Source organism: Elephantulus edwardii, unplaced genomic scaffold (assembly GCF_000299155.1).
Source record: "Elephantulus edwardii isolate Elephantulus edwardi_28Jun2011 unplaced genomic scaffold, EleEdw1.0 scaffold00003, whole genome shotgun sequence".
Taxonomy (NCBI): Eukaryota; Metazoa; Chordata; class Mammalia; order Macroscelidea; family Macroscelididae; genus Elephantulus; species Elephantulus edwardii.
The window spans coordinates 16,482,609-16,494,688 of NW_006399753.1; positions in this window are offsets into that span (position 1 = coordinate 16,482,609).

A 12,080-nucleotide genomic window follows, 5' to 3' on the forward strand; every position below is an offset into this window, starting at 1 on the left:
GGAGCCGAGCAAACTAAAGCTGTGAACAATCTCAATCTCTTCGCCATCCATCCTGATGCTACTGATTGGTCCAGTGGTGACAATCTTTGTCTTCTTGACATTGAGCCTCAGGCATATATATATATTTATTATTCTTTTTGGCAATTCTTTGTACAATGACTTGTTACTTGCACAATGTGACTTTTCTGAATTGGAAAAAAATTAACAGTGAATATGGAGAGCTTTCAGAATTTAAAAGGAAGCAAAGAGTAAATTGTTAGGTTGGGGTTGGTGAAGCCCAACAAAAGGATACTTAATTGGGGAATCTCCTGTTGGTATTCCCTTGAAAGACTAATATGTCACACATAACCTCTGAAAGGCAGATTGTGAATTCCCAGGAGAGCAATTTTGAGGGACAATCAGTGAGCTACGGGGAACAAGGGTTTGAGCCATGAAAGGACAAGGTATGAGGGAAGCCAGGCTCTGTGTTTAAGACACTGTCCTAGACAAGGGAGGTGCCACAGCGGAAACGGGAGGTGTCAGGGATGGGCCACAAGGACAGGAAGTGCACCCGGCCAAGCGGAGATGATGTCACAGGACACCAGTTCCCTGGCTTCGCACTTGTCACCTCCAGAGTCAGAATTAGTCCCAAAGGTCACAGCAAGGAAAAGAGGGAAGGAAATGGGCTGGAGAGTTGGACGGACCAGGGTGGAAGGTGTGATATGTGAGCCTCAGTCTCCGAGTCTGAAAAATGGAGCTGTTTCTCATCCTGCAGGATTATCCCAAGGGCTGCTTGCTTTTGTGATAAGGACCTAACACTTTGTCAGTGCTCAACACATGCCCTTTCTTCCCTCCAAATTAGGTACCAAGCTCAACACATATTTCTTGAATAGTCGATAAACAGAAAGCTGACCAAGACTCTTTCTTCTTCACCCTAAAGGAGCTTAGAGACTGTCAGGTGTATGAACCTGTTAGACTGCCATCCTTCAGTCTGGACTGTCATCCGTCTGTCTGCAAGGCCCCCGTCCTCTGTCATTATCCGCTCGTGAGGGAACCCAGACTGCTTGTGCCCTCCCTCAGCTCTCCCTGAGCTCCACACTCTGACGCGTCTCTCTCAGACCTCATCTGATTTCCACCCCAGTCCTGCTACCTACTAACCCGGCATATCTCAGCCTTCTCATCTGAAAACTAGGAGCAATCGAGCTTCCTGCCCCTCAGGACTGTTGTGGGAACCGACAGAGCCTGTACATGCACAGCATACAGAACCGAGGCTGGCATGGAGGAAGCAGTACTTGAGCCGTGGCAGAGGTGCCCCCTCAGCACCTGGCACAGAACAAGGGCTCAGCGGATGTTTGTCAAGAGAATAAATAATGTCCATTTACTTCCAAAATAGGAGGATAAAACATGATTCCAAAATGGCCCGGAGTCAACCTCAAACAAAGGACAAGACACACAGTGCCGCCCACAACTTGGGGAAGAGGGTCCTTGACGAGCAGCCCGAAGAGGTGGACTGGCCTGAGCGCCTGAGGGACCAAGGTGCTGGGCGCAGAATAGGAGCCAGGAATCCTGGTCTTAGCTTCTCAGCTGTCAGGCTTTGGATGAGTCCCATTGCTTCTCTGGCCTTCAGGTCACATACTTTGGCGTTAGTGGGTGCCATCCCATCTTTTTGCCCTCACAGCCACTTCATGTGACAGGGTGGAACTGTCCCAGAGCATTTTCTTGGCTCTCACCTTTAGGAGAGGGACCCTGGCGCCACACTGATTCAGTACTTGGTTGTTGTTGTTTGTTATGTGCCATCGAGTCTTTTGCGACTCATAGCGACCCTATGCACAACAGCCCTAAACCCTGCTCTATCCTGCGCCAACCGCACTGCCTCTGACACACCCATCCCGATTACCCCAGTCACCGAATCAATCCATCTCATAGAGGGTCTTCCCCTCCTCCGCTGTCCCTCCATTTGACCAGCCAATGGTTGTGCGGGAGAAAGTTGTGGCAATCAGCTTCTACAAAGTTTACAATCTAGGAAATCCCAGGATCCCCGAGACTGGGATCCTTCAACACTCTTCAAACGTATTTCTGAACTCGTCTCCTTGGGTCAACCAAACCATAAGAGACAGGTCCACAAAGTGGACAGTAATATTAAAATGAGGCCCTGCTCCATAGAATAATCAATCACACAAGACTGAATGGGCAAAACAAGGCTCAGGAGGCAGGAAGGGCAGAAGAGAAGAACAAATGGAAATGGGGGCCCCACGGAGAGAGTGGGAGGGGTGCTGAGACACTCAGGGAATTGCACAAAACAAAGTGTGTGTAAAATGTGGAGTGGAAAAACCAGTTTGCTCTGTAAACTTTCACCAATGCCACAGTAAAATCTTCAAGAATGGAAGAAAACCAGCTATTTCACTGCTTGGAATATACCCTGAGAAAATGAGAACTGAGGCACAAACTGAGACTTGTACACATTATAATGTTCATAGCACCATTATTCACCATTGCAAGAACGTGAAAACAACCCAGATGTCCAAGCATAATCAAATGGACTGAGAAATGGTACATCCATGCAATGGAATACTACACAGCACGCAGGAGCAATGATTTTGTAAATTATTACCTAACTTAGGAGGGACTGGAGAGCATGCTGAGTGAACTAACTAGTCTCATAAGGACAAATATTGTATAAAACTATTATTGAAGAACGAGTATGTGGATCCAAGGGGGTGGGGAGGGTGGAAGCAGAGGAATGAGGATGTGAGGGTCAGGGGCTTAATCATGGGCTTGTACAATGTGATGGGTGGGGAGGTGAGGGAAAATGAAAGAATCTGGTCTGAAAAACAATGTATTCAAATTTTAGAAATAGTATAATAAAAAAATTATATAAAAAAATAATAGAAGAAGAAACTATATGGGGCAATTCTATTCTGTCCTGTAGTTGTTTTGTACTGTCGAGTTGAAACTGACCCATAGTTGACCCTCCACTGGGTTTTCCGAGGCAGAAAATTTCACAGGAGGAGATTTTCCATCTTTCTCCTGCACAGTAGCTGGTGCATTCGAACCACATGCACTTAGCACTCCTTTTTCTGTTCTATGTGTTGTTATGTGCCATCGAGTTGCTTGTGACTCATAATGACCCTATATACAAGAGCCCTAAACCCTGCTCTATCCTGTGTCAACCTTATTGTCTCTGACACACCTATTCCCGTTACCCCAGTCACGGAATAAATTCATCTCATCGAGGATCTTCCTCTTGCACTGTCCCTCCACTCTCCCAAACACGACATCCCTCTCCAAGGACCGGTCCCTCCTTGCAACATGTCCAAAGTATGTCAGAGGAAGCTTCAGAATCCTTGCCTTCAAGGAGCAGTCTGGTTTCACCCTCTCCAGGACGAACCTATTTGTTTTCCTAGCAGTCCATGGAATATTCAACATTCTTCTCCAGTTCAAAGACATCAGTTTTCTATCATCCCTAGTCATTGTCCAGCTCTCTGATGCATAGTACACAATTGCAAAGACTATGGCCTGCATCAGGTGCACCTTAGTCTCCAGACTGACATCGCTGCTCTTCAGTACTCTGAAGAGGTCCCTGACAGCTGGATTTCCCAATGCAATTTGTCTCTTGATTTCCTGGCTGTTGGTACCAAGAGTGTTGATTGTGGAGCCAAGCAAACTAAAACAATATCGATCTCTTCACCATCCATAGTGATGCTGTCAATTGGCCCAGTGGAGAGAATCTTTGTTTTCTTGAAGTTGAACTTCAATCCATATTGAAGGCTGCAGTACTTGACCTTCTGCAGCAAGTGCTTCAGATCCTCCTCAGTTTCAGCGAGCAGGGTTGTGTTATCTACATAATGCAGGTTGATTAATCTTCCTCCAATCTGATGACACATTCCTCCTCATACAGCCCAGCCTCCTGGATGATCTGTTCTGCATATATAGACCAAAAAGGTATGGAGACAGCAATTACACTACTGGGAATATACCCTAAAGAAACCACAACTGTCACCCATGAAGATATATGCACTCCCATGTTTATTGTGGCATTTTTCATAATAGCAAAGAGCTGGAAACAACCCAAGTGCCCATCAACAAATTAATGGCTAGAGAAGCTTTGGTATATTCACACAATGGAATACTACGCTGCATTGAAAAACAAGAAACTAATGAGATATTATAGAAATTGTGTGACCCTGGAGGACATTATGCTGAGTGAAATATCTCAGTCACAAAAGGACAAATACTGCATAGTGCCACTGTTGTAAAGTATGTCTGGCATTCAAACAGATGAGGAGAGAACTGTTTAGGAGTGGTCTTGGGGGTGGGGGGATTGCATAATAATGAAATTTGTTTATTTATTTTTACTTTTCAAAGAGAAAAGCGAGCTGAGGGGGAGGGGTAGGCAGGGAGGAAAGTGCAACAATGAATGAATGGAAATCCAAAGTCTCTATAAACTTTCATTTTTTAAAGAAAGGTATGGAATCAGAGTCGCTGTAAATCAGAATTTACTTGATGACATGTTGATTGATATTTTTTTATTTTATCAATTTTAATGAAAGTTTACAGAGACTTAGGGTTTCCAGTCATTCATTGTTGCCTTTTTCTCTCTGCCTACCTACTCCCCCCCCCATTCACTCTTCTCCTTGAAAAGAAAAAGAAAAACTCTTTCACTGGTATTCAATCCCTTCCCTCAAGTTCCCTTCACTATGCAGCCTTCACTCAGGACTCCTGTCAGGACAAAAATACCCATTCATATATCCCTTTTAAACAGTTCTCTCCCTCGTCTGTTTCTATGCAGTATACATCATTCTTCCCCTCTTTCTCTGTCTTCCTTCAGCCCTTATGTTGGTCCTATTTTACAACACTGGCCCTATGCAATATTTGTCCTTTTATGGCTGAGATATTCCACTCAGCCTTGGGAACTAGATTGGCAGGTCTTTCAATCCAATGAAAGGACAGATAGCCCCTTCTCCCAGGACTGTTATGAGGATTAACAGGGTAAGGGAAGCACCACTTCTGGTGCTCAGTGAGAGGCAGGGCTGCTGTTACTATGGTGATCACTACTTTTTGTTGTCAGCTGCCATGGGGTCAGCCCTGCATCACAGACACCCCATACACAGTGGAAAGAAACGCTGCCCAGCCCTGAACCATCCCCACGTGACCCAAGGGAAGTTTGACTCACTGACGTTTTTAGAAAGCAGATCACCAGGCATTTCTTCCTCATCTCTCTTAGTCCATTCTGCTGAAATCTGTGTAGTGTCCTAGCAACACACAGCCTCCACTGACCGCTAAGTGGTGGCTGTGCATGAGACATGCTGGCCGGGAATCCGGCACCACCAGTGGCCTCATAACTGTTCCAGTTGACATGGTTCTCGTGTCCTCACCTGCAGCTCTGAGAGGTTCTGCCCACTTTATGATTTAGGGTTCTGTGGCCTGGGAGCCCCCAAAGGACTCCAGAGCTAAAGCCTGGGGAGAAGTCCTCTAGCAAAGCTGGCCCTACTGAGTTCCAGGTCCCCACTGTGAGTCCGTCTGCTGCTGGTGACAGAGCCAAAGCAGCAGGAGTATGAGGGGCAGCGTCCCGGTGTCTGAGCTGGATGCCAGCCTGGGCACCGGCTTTCTGCTTCCCTTGGCACCCCTACAGGCCCCATCAGCTCGCCCGCCTCGGCTGGCCTGACCCCAACAGCAGCCACAGACCAAGCCTCTGTTGCCATGGAGACAGTTTCCCTCAGCGACCTGACCTGGCATCTTCTGCCTCTCAAGTATCCTCCCTGACAGCAAAGGTACCACCCCAGCTGACTTCCTCCTCCCCAGGGCGGCTGCCTCTCTTCATCATTCTCTCACGTATTTTGAAACATAAACAAATACTGCCTTATGCCGGGCACTGAGGGGCTGCAGACGTGGAAATCGACAGGACAAGAGAGTTGTTGCCCTCAAAGAGATTATGTTCTGTGGGATGGAGAGATAATAACCGAATGACTCTATCTGATATACAGGAACCATGCAGGAAGAGCCTGGCAGAGGAGCAGAGCCAGTCATCTGGGGGCCTGGGGGAAGGGAGTGAGGCCTTGGTCGGAAGGAGTTCAGGAGCGTGATCAGAGCAGCCTGTGTGGTGGGATGCCGGGAGTTCAGGGCACATGAGAGCTTGCTGAGGCTGGAGGGTTCCATAAGGTGTGTAGGTTGAACCAGAGATGCTGCCTTTTATTCAAAAGGGTGGGAAGCTGTTTTGCTCGAGGAAAACCTGTTTCCCCCAGAGAGGAAGTGGGGTAAGTGCAGCTTCATCGAGGGACTGTAGCCAACGACATGAAACAAAACGTGTGTGTCAACTGTGGAGTGGAAAATGAATTGCTCTGTAAGCCTTAACCCACGTTACAACAAAGACTTCAACACCAAAATCGGTTGCAGAGCAGAAGGGATCTGAGGTCAGGCTTGGGGTTTGTCTTCGGACTAGTACATTGTTGTGTACCGTATAGCCTCAGCCAACTGGTTGCTGGCCTTCTAGCAGGTTTTCAGAGGTGGTAAATCACACGGGAGGAGAACGCCCATCTTTGTCCCTCGGGGCAGCTGGTGGATTGGATCCATGTACCTTTAGGTTGGTAGTGCCACTTCTTCCCACTAAACCATCAGAGCTCCCTATTTTAGGGCTGGGCTCACTCATCTTCTTCGGGCCTTTGTTTCTGAGTCTCTGATAAGACTGATGATCGCTAAGGTCCTTCAAAAGAGGGAGAAGGAAGCTCAGTGCCACTCGGGAGGCTTTGTGGAGCATTGAAGGGATGCAGATACAGTAGCCCTTGGAGGTGAGATGGTGGCCTGGAGGTGGCTGACAAATGTGTGCAGAGCTGTACCTGTCCCCAGCCTTCGTGGAAGGAACACTGGGCTCTCTCCCAGACAATGAGGACATAGATTCTCACCTGGGGGACCCCATGTGTGCCTGACAGTGACAGGCGTCCGTTCCCACCCGTGGCCAACAAGCTGATGCGAACAAGACTTGTCCAAGGCCAGTGACTCGTCCACAGCAGGATCAGGACTTGAGCACAGGCTGTTTGTCTGACTTCCCTACATCCTTGGTAATCAACACATCACTTGGCCTCTGGCCAATCACATAGAAGTGAGTCAACACAGCTAATAAAGGTGCCCCCGCAGAGGCACTTAGACTTGATTCTGACGGATGAAGGGCCTGGCTGGGAAAGGAAAGTGGGAAGGGAAATCCTAAGGGAGTGCCAAATTGGGACATGCCTGCAGGGGTCAGGAAGTTACTGCTTGGGGAGCAGTGAGAGCTCTGGTGGCGCAGCGGTAAGGAGTAGTGCTGCAATCCCAAAGGCACGTGGTTCAAATATGCCAGCTGCTCCAAGTGAGAAGGATGGACAATCACCTTCAAAATGATGCACTGCCTCTGAAAACCCGCTGAAGGGCCACCTGTGGTTATGGATCATTTCCAGAGAGGACACATAACAATAACAAGAGTGGGGAGGGTGAGAAACGGGAGGACAGGCCCAGGGTGACAGAGGGGTTGACCCGTCTTCTGTGCACAGTGGAAACAGGCAGATCGAGGGCCAAACTCTATGCTGCTTGGCCCCTTTCTTGCCCCACCCCATTTTCAAGAGGAATACACGTTGATGGCCGTGTGGACAGACATAAGCCCCTTCCCTAGTCATGTCTGACTGACTCCGCCTGCACCTTTCCTCTTACACCGAGGACCGTCATTCTGCACCTCTTCTGCAGCCCCTTGGACTTGCCCCTGGGGCATATGGCTGCAGCCCGCACCCCCTCATTCCCTAGCCTTGAGGAAGGACAACAGTCAGGCTGGACATGGCCGTAGACACTGCACAGTGGCGTCTCCTTCAAGTGCCCATTGCAGGTCAGCCCCTGCTGCACCACAGACACGGATCTGTGTAGAAAGCACTTCGGCTGGATGCAAACACTCAGGTGTCAGGGACCCCACAAAGCTGGGGTCAGATTTGCTCACAATGCATGGTGGGCAGACAGGCAGAGCAGGGCCCCCAAATGACCTCAGCCCATCACCTCAAAACCGACAATGAAAGTCTTTGGAGGAGCCCCGTTCATTTCAGACACAGTCGGAGGGGCTGGGCGTGTCAGGGGAGGGGATAGACCCCAAGCCCCAGTGATCCCACAGACAAAGGGAGAAAGCGGCCAAGAGGGGCCAGCCTGGGACACCTGGGCCACAGGCCTGGGCGGCAGCCAGATCAGTCCAGGATAATAAGTCCCTTTGTCTCGCGTGTAAAGTCTCCGGAAAAGAGAGGATGCTGGGGCTGCCTCTCCCGAGCCCACAATGCTGGCTGCCTGGACCCCGCGGCAAGGGCCTGCGGGCATCTGGGGGTGTCAGACCCCACCACTGTCTGGCTCCTTCCAGGCGTGCAGAAGCAGGAGGTCGGAGCCCCACGCCAGACTTTCCACAGAGGTGGGGGCTGCGGGGGCACTCGACCCGAGCCAGGAACCTTGTCTCCCTGCTTCAGGAAACTGAAGATCCAAAATAACGCTTTAGAACATGCCAGCTGCTCCTCAACCTTGCCCTTCCCCAGCCCTCCCACCTCCTCCCTGACTATAAAGGTCACAAACACAGACTGAGAGAGAAATTCTGGAGCCAAATCTCGCCCACTTACCGTGGCAAGCTACTTGACCTCTCTGAGCATCAATTTCTCTGGCTGTTAAATGGACAGAGGTAATGACTTCCCAAGTCACTAAAAGAAAGAAATGAGGAAATGCGTGGAACGAGCTTAGCATGGCACACAGGCCTCCAGAAGGGTGTCTAGAGAGTCAGCCATCCTGTGCTTAGATTCCTCCAAGAACAGGAAGCTCACTGCCTACATTTCATTTTCAGACCAAACGTATGTAGATCTGCCTCTTAGATTCGCATTGGTGTTGAAAGCAGAGAGGGGCTGAGTCCACATTAATTAAGCATTTACTGCATGCCCGGTGTTCTTATTGTTTGCTACAGAGCATTGCTGATGACAGAATCACTATGAGTTGTATTGGCTTAAAGGCAGGCAATAACAACAACAGCTATTATTAGCAACAGAGACAGTAAAAGGAGCACTCGTGGCATAGTTTGTAGTGCACTGCTCTGTGAACCCAGAGGCCACGCTTCTCTGGCTGTTCAAATCCCGTGGTTCCAAGTAAGAAAGAGGAATAGTCTCCTTTTGTTTTGGTTTATAGCTTGATCCAAAATACTGAAAAGCAATGCCGTCAGTTTGAAGACTAAGGGCACCTAATTCAGGCTATGGTCTTCTCCACCACCCAGCATGCATCAGACAGCTGGGCAGGGAATAGGGATGACAGAAGAATTTATGCCTCTGAGCTACGGTGTTGCAGAAGAGAGCTGACCATCCCAGGGACGGCCAAAAGAACAGACACATACATGTTGGGGAAAAGTGCAGACAGAGCGCTCCTTGGAGGTAAAGATGGCAAAGCTTCCGGTTTTTTTTTTCCCCTTTTCTTAAAGTTTGTCTTTTAATTAGTAGCTATTATGGTGCCTTTGAATTGTGATGGTGAAGATGAGTACTGAATATCCCATGTTGTTGTTGTTGTTGTTATGTGCCGTCGAGTCGCTTGCGACTCATAGCGACCCTATGTACAACAGCTCTAAACTCTGCTCTGTCCTGTGCCAATCACACTGCCTCTGACACACCCATCCCGATTACCCCAGTCGCTAAATATCCCATGGACGGCCAAAACAAGTTGGTCTTGGAGAAAGTGCAAACAGAGTGCTCCTTTGAGGCACGGATGGTGAATTTTATCTCACATACTTTGGACATGTTGCCAAGAAGGACCAGTCCTAGGAAAAGAACATCATGCTGGGAGAGGTGGAGGGTCAGAGAGAGAGAGGAAGACCCTCAATGAGATGGATCGACCCAGTGACTTAACGGTGGGCTATTACGAGGATGGCACAGGATAGGACAAGGTCCAGGTCTGTTGTTGGCAGGGTCACTGTGAGTTGTAGAGGACACTAAATGACAATGACATTATGAATCTCAGGAAACTCTGGTGGCCTAGTCAGAAGGAAGCTGCCCTGCTGACCCAAGGCTGCCTGCCTCTCTAGCCATTTGAAACCACCACCAACTCTATGGGAGAAGGACAGGCGATCTCTGCCCTTGCAACTAATGTCCTTGGAAACCCAGCAGAGAGTCAGCTATGAGCCAGTTTCAACTCAGCAGCAGTGAGTTTGAGTTTTTTAGTTGTTTTAAGTCCAAGAGGGATGTTTAGTGTAAAGAAGGTAAATTCTGGTTCATATTTAGGCCAAGACAATGTGCTCAGGACACAATTCAAACTCAAGAGGAAGTTCATATCCCTTATTATTATAGAGAAATTCCCTTTTTTTCCCCAAGTTTAAGGTCTTCAGGGAAATGGCAGCCTTTGCCTTCATCTAGCTTTTATTTTCTCTTAAGGTGTGGATCTCAATGGATCTTTTTTTCACCTTAAAGCTCCATCTTTCATATTTTGGACATGTACTGAAGACGAATGGTGTCACTCTGGAGAATAAGGTGCACCTGATACAGGCCATGGCCTTTGCAATCACTTGCTATGCATCAGAGAGCTGGACAATGACTAGGGAGGATAGAAGAAGAATTGATGCCTTTGAGCTGTGGTGCTAGAGAAGAGTATTGAATGTACCATGGACTACTAAGGAAACAAACAGGTTCATCCTGGAGAGGGTTAAACCAGGCTGCTCCTTGGAGGCAAGGATTCTGGGGCTTCATCTGACATACTTTGGACATGTTATAAGGAGAGACAGGTCTTTGGAGAGGGACATCATGCTTGGGAGGGTGGAGGGTTGGTGTAGGAGGGGAAGACCCTCTATGAGGTGGATTGATTCAGTGACTGGGGTAATCGGGGTCAGTGTGTCAGAGACAGTGAGATTAGTGCAGGACAGAATTTATGGGTGTTGTATGTACATAGGGTCACTATGAGTCACAAGCGACTCGATAGCATATAACGACAACAACAACAGCAGCTAAGTGAAGCTGTTCCTTGGAAGGGATATATCATGCTTGGAAGGGTGCACCATCAGCGAAGAACAGGAGGATCCCCAACAAGATGGATTGACATGGTGACTTCAGGGGTGAGCTCGAGTGTGTCAGAGATGTTGAGGACGGCGTAGGGAGGACAGGGTTCAGGTCGGCTGTTCATGGAGTCGCTATGAGTTGTGCTCGACTCAAAGACACCTAACAACAATAACAACAGACCTAAAAGCAAAAATACTCTTTGAATTTCCTTCAGTCAGCAAACCCACGTACTAATGGAGACCTTTTTGTAAAAGTGAAATGGCGTAAAGTTCTTTTGAAAAGTGGGGCATACCTGTATCGGAGAAGAACAGAGAGCTAAAGACATAAGCGGACTTATGAAAAAAGTTCACGTCTGTTCCCCTCAAATGCTGCCAATATTTTTATTCTCACTCACTTCTGTGCCAAATGTTAGAAGCCCTGACCTCAGCAGCCTGGCTGGGGAGTCTGCAAATGACTCCACTAATCCTTCTGGCAACCCTGTGACGCAGGTGTGAGTCGCAGCCTCATCTCAGTTGAGCGTCTGAGTCACTTGCCTCAGGTTCCTGAGAGAAAGGCTGGGTGCTGACTGACTCCGGAGTCTGCCCTCTGGCCCCATCTGTAGTCGCCACCCCCCTCCATTCCTGCACCACCCAGTTTACAATGAACCCCTGGGGCAGGTGACTTTCACCGTGGGAAGCTCCCTCTGTGAATTGTCACTTCATGTCTCTGTTAAGATGACTTGTTGAGACTGGAGGAATGCGCTCAAGCTGAGAGAGAGAGAGAGAGAGAGAGAGAGAGAGAGAGAGAGAGGCCAAAGATTGTAACTGAATCCTTTGGGGCCCTGGAAAGAGGCTTTTGACATCCACACTTGTTAATTCAAGAATTCCAAGCTGACACCACCTTATCAAAGAGTTTGCCATATTAAAGTTCAGGCTTTCAGAGAACCCTCCAGAACTCTCCCAGGAAACCCTCAGGGCTCCCTGAAGCTGAGCTGCTTGGCATGGCCCAGCCTGCTTCCATCCCCAGCTCCAGTCTTGGGGAGCTGAGCTGCCTTATCCATCTCTGGGTGCTGACCCTGGAGAAGAAATCTAGCCTCTTCACTCCCTGGTCCTT